We start from the raw sequence: 4,821 nt of genomic DNA on the forward strand, positions 1-4,821 counted from the left end.
AGTCAACATAATCTCTTCTCTAAATTAACGATTATTGTTAATTCGTAATTTGCTGTAAATTCACTATAAATCTTTTTAAATTATAATACTTCATAACATCATGTGTGGGTCAGTTGGTTAGTGCGGGGCTTTCGGTTAGATTCTAGGTCAGTGACTTTAATGTCTCTTTCGACTTTCCTCTGATCCGTGTAGCTATAGCTTTAAATACCCTTTAAACGGAGCACTGACAGAGGGAGGGGGGAGGGGGGGGGGGGGGTAAAGAGCACACCATTGATACCAATTTCGTAACTGAAAGAACGAACTACCGACGTTAAATAAAGTGAACTTACCTTATATATATATATCCTGAAAAATCCGTTAGATCTCCAAATAAACCTGATGAAGGCTGGTATGAACAAGCCAAAATATCTTTGAAAAATACATTTTCGTGTTGTTTTATCAGTCGTGCAGTAGTCTACTTGACTTTCATAAATACTTTTTAATCAATTTTGACTGATTACGGTCTTCTCTGATCCTACGCTGTGCAAGACTTATCGTCCCCGTTTTTGCAAACGTTTTAATATGTCCCAAGACTTGTGGTAGCAGAGAAATGAGGAAAATAAAGATGGACTGCATTTGAGCCGGGAGTTTCTACTCTTTAGGAACTGCTTCTTTCCGCTTCACTACTGAGGATCAAGACACGGCGTTCTTTAAAAAAATATCTTTAAATCTCCCGTAGAATATGTGTTGTCGGTCAAATCCGGTCTCAGGTTGAATCCGTTTTTACTTACGTTAAAGTTCGTCATCCTCATTTTACCTAGGCTCGATTACCAGCCGCTGTTTCGGGAAATGAGCCAGCGCTCACTCCCGAAGTCTCGGCTGGACGCGTGAGTGAGCCATTGTTAATATCCGCCAATCAGAAACTCGCCCGCACAAATCCGTCTGGCATAAATTATATGTTTTGGCTGCGAAGGTATTTTTTGACCCGGCCTGTTCGAGGTTTACAGTGCTTTTAAGGTAGGAAACATCCAAGACTGCGACAACGAAAAGTGTTCGAGGTGCTGGAGAATGGGAATTGTGTCGTTTTCTACCGCCTGAGTTCGCAAACTTCACTGATTTTCCAGTTGGCGCCAAGGTCAAAATACGGCTTTCAAATCCATTGCTATTGCAATTTTCTCCTCATACTTCGCTAATGTAAGAGCAAGTAAAATTCCTCAAGATCAATTGAAAGTACTGCTGAGTTTATTGCTGGCAAAACGAGGGGGCCGATGAGGTCGACTGAGAGCTAAAGGAGCCGAAGATTTCGTTGATGATTCGCTGGTTGAATTCAAACTCACATTGATCATTTAATCAAAAACTCAAGCTCGTATCATCTGGAAACTTCGCACAGACGTTTTAAGCTTTGTTATGTAATTTCTGTTTTCTTTAAATCAGTGTTTTTGGGATGTCTAACGCTATTTCCCCGCAACTATTAACTTCGCATAAATTATATTTTGAAATTACGTCACAGACACAATCTATCGCTCACGCGTCCAGCCGTCTCTTCTCGGGGAGGATACCCGAACTCGAGTGAGCGGCGGAAATCGAGCCTACATTTTACCTAGATTGAATATGCACTCTACAATTGTAGTTTAAAGCAGCTATTAAGTCCCCACAAAGGATTGAAAACACCCATCCCTCCACTCAATCTGTCTTACGCACGTAACCACACTGATGATCGTCTTATCAATTCCGTCTCAACATTACAACAGAGTTAGGGAATAAAAAACTATACTATGCACTTATCGGTCACTACACCCCAACAACGAACATGCTCAACCCAAGGTACTTCTTTTCATCATTTACTTTTGTATAATAAGTCAATTGATAGCTTTATATAACAACCAAAACTAATACTAACCTCACCCTAATTTTTCTCTGGGCTTAATTTAGGCTCCAAAAAAAGTATTTTTCAATTCATTTGAGTACTACAATTGTAGGTAAAATGGGGATCACTAATTTAACCTAGGTAAAATTCTGAAGAGACGTAAGGCGTAAGATTTTAAAATGTTTAGCTTTGTCGTGAAGTTTGGTAACCGACCTTTTGCAGTGTTTAACGATGTTTCAAGTGAAGCTATGATGCTTGCAGTTATGAACGCGATTTTTAGCAATTGCAATTTAAAATTGCTGTTATTACATTCAAGGCTCTTCCTGGTTCTGCACCTGATTATCACTGAGCTCATAAGGCCTCCTTATACACCTAGTAGAACCTTACGATCTTCAAACAAAGAGCTGCTTTTTAAACCTAGATTTAATCTTAAGACCTAGGGTGGACTATTGGGAATTAGCGCTCTATTATTATAATTTTTTTTTCTTATTTATTATTATTATTATTTTATTTTTTTTTATTTTTTATTTTTATTAGAAGCCTGAAAAATCGAGGACTTCAACGGGGTTTGAATCCTTGACCTCCGGATCCCGGTGCGACGCTCTAACCAACCGAGCTGAAAAGCTCCCAACATCAGTGGCTTCAAAGCTCAGTCGGCAAGACTAAATTATCGAATTAACGATAATCATTAATTCAGAGGTACGGAATGGGTTGTTATTAATTCATTAAACTGTCTTCGCCCGCCCGACATCTCAAGGTAATTACTTGCTTTTGCCTTACAACAAGACTCAATTGGACGCGACTCTAAGGGCCGATTTACACGGTACGACTTTATCGCATGCGACAACGGCTTACGACAGGCCCACGACATGATTTACGATTGTTGTGTACGTCAGAAAAATTGTCGTAGCATTTTAAAACATGTTTTAAAACGCTGCGACAATCGTATATCATGTCCTAGGCCTGTCGTGAGCTTGTCGCATGCGACAAAATCGTATCGTGTAAATCGGCCCTAATCATGTATAGTACAAAGGGATGTCTGTCTTTCTTACCAATTGCCAGACTTATTGAGTAGCCCCAAGGAGCCTGGGCCCAAACTAGTCCCCTGTCCTTATCATACACAGCTTCTGCCGTCCCATTGATGTATCCACCACCAACCCATGTTGCTATGGTAATAACAAAAATAAAACGTTTTCTTAGAGATTCAAACCAATATTCATTGAGAAAGCTATAATCAAAAGCGGAGACCTTGTGGGATCCACTAAGCTGAAGGGGGCTTTATACACCAGTCATAAAGTTTAAAATATAAATTAGTCTTTCAACAATCTCATCCATTTTATTCAATTTTTTTGCAAAAATAAAATCAAACACATTTTCAACGTCTCAACCTTGTCCATAACTCATTGAACTTGCGCTTCCCTCTGTAACGATTATTGAATTTGCGGGCATGCGGCTATCCTTATAGTATGTCATGATGTCTTTTAACCCACCTAATGGTCTGGCCTTCAGGGGATAAATCAATATTCAGAGTATAGAATATAATTACCTGTCATGGTAAACGTTCCAATGATAAGTCCAATACTTCTCCCTGCCAACATAGTTTCTTCTTCGCTGTTCTTGCGGCGTCGAGCCGCCCATACGCCGAACGCAACAATTATGAGATAAAATATAATGATGGCAATGAGACCAGGAATGTTGACGTCCGTCATGGTGCTGTTTCCTTAAATGATTAAAAGCAACTGAATAGTCATAAGTTGAATGTCACGTAAATACATCATGATGCAAAGATACTGGAAAAGTTAGTTAGAGCAAGAGAAAATAAAGGAGGTGAGGGAGTATATTCTCCATAGACGCTCTGTTTCAGGGGTGATTCGTCTTAGTCTCAAAAGTCCCACGTGGATAGGTGTACAGAGATCTAGAGATCAGAGATCAAGACTCCCTCCGTCACAAAAGTATGTGGCAAATGACCAAAGAAAAGAAGTCGTCCCACTTGGTTTTGCTTGAAAGAATCATCTGAAACCGAATCAAGTGAAAGGCGACCAAAGCTCCACCGATGGAGACGAAGGGGAAGCAGATGAGTCTGAAGGGGAGGTTAACAACGTTGCGAGTGGTGAGAAGGAAGCTTGTGACGATCTATCTTCAGAGGAAAGTTTTTTTCGAGAGCCAGAATCCGAAGCAGCAACAAAGACCGACTTTGGACTCGAAATCTAAGCCGGAAAAACCGCCAAGCGTCCAAAGTTAACTGGAAAGTATCACGCATCACCCAAGAGGAAGTAGAGGACTAGTGGCATGCTGGAGGAACGAAGGACTACGATTGATATAAAACTCAAAGATCAGTTAACCTCTTGGATAAGTCTGGGAGATTGTCGGCCAAGGGAAGCCCTAAGGAAACGTTGTTGGCAAACGATGAATTCATCAGAATGAGGCACCTTTATTGCCGTGTCAGATAACCTCCCGAGTTTGTTGACATGGTATTAGAAAACTGTCAAGAAACATTTTGAAACGATGTTGCAAGTTTGTAGAAAGGTGGGTAGTTTCTAAAGAAACTGTGGTGGTGCGTCGGTGGGAAAGTGGTAAACAAAAAAATTCAATTACACAGATTTTCACAATAAAATATAAAATTAAAAAAATTAAAAACATTTACAAATATGAAAAAGTGAAATCTAAGTAATTAGGACAGTTTATACAGAATTCTAGATTCCTTATTTTAAATAAACTGCCTGAACTACATGTAGTGTAATGCAAAATTTGTGGTTATATTTACAATAAACGGTCACCTGGTGAATATAACATTTAACAAACAAGCAAACCACAGTAATTAAAAATTTCTATTATATCAACCGAATCTAGTCAAATTACTGTAGTGTAGTAAAATGTATTACTCAAACTTTAATGTGATTCAAGTCAAGCGACAGACTTGGAATACATTAGTTAAATGAAAAGCGTTCGTTAATGCCGTGGGGATTAAGGGTGCC

General features: G+C 39.4%; 1 pseudogene; it reads right to left on the bottom strand.

Annotated features, from left to right (window-relative positions):
• LOC137990901 (high-affinity choline transporter 1-like) overlaps nucleotides 1-4,411 on the bottom strand; it is an 11,017-nt pseudogene extending 6,606 nt beyond the window's left edge.
• Nucleotides 4,412-4,821: the final 410 nt, after the last annotated feature.

This window comes from Montipora foliosa, chromosome 2 (genome assembly GCF_036669935.1).
Source record: "Montipora foliosa isolate CH-2021 chromosome 2, ASM3666993v2, whole genome shotgun sequence".
NCBI classification, from domain to species: Eukaryota; Metazoa; Cnidaria; class Anthozoa; order Scleractinia; family Acroporidae; genus Montipora; species Montipora foliosa.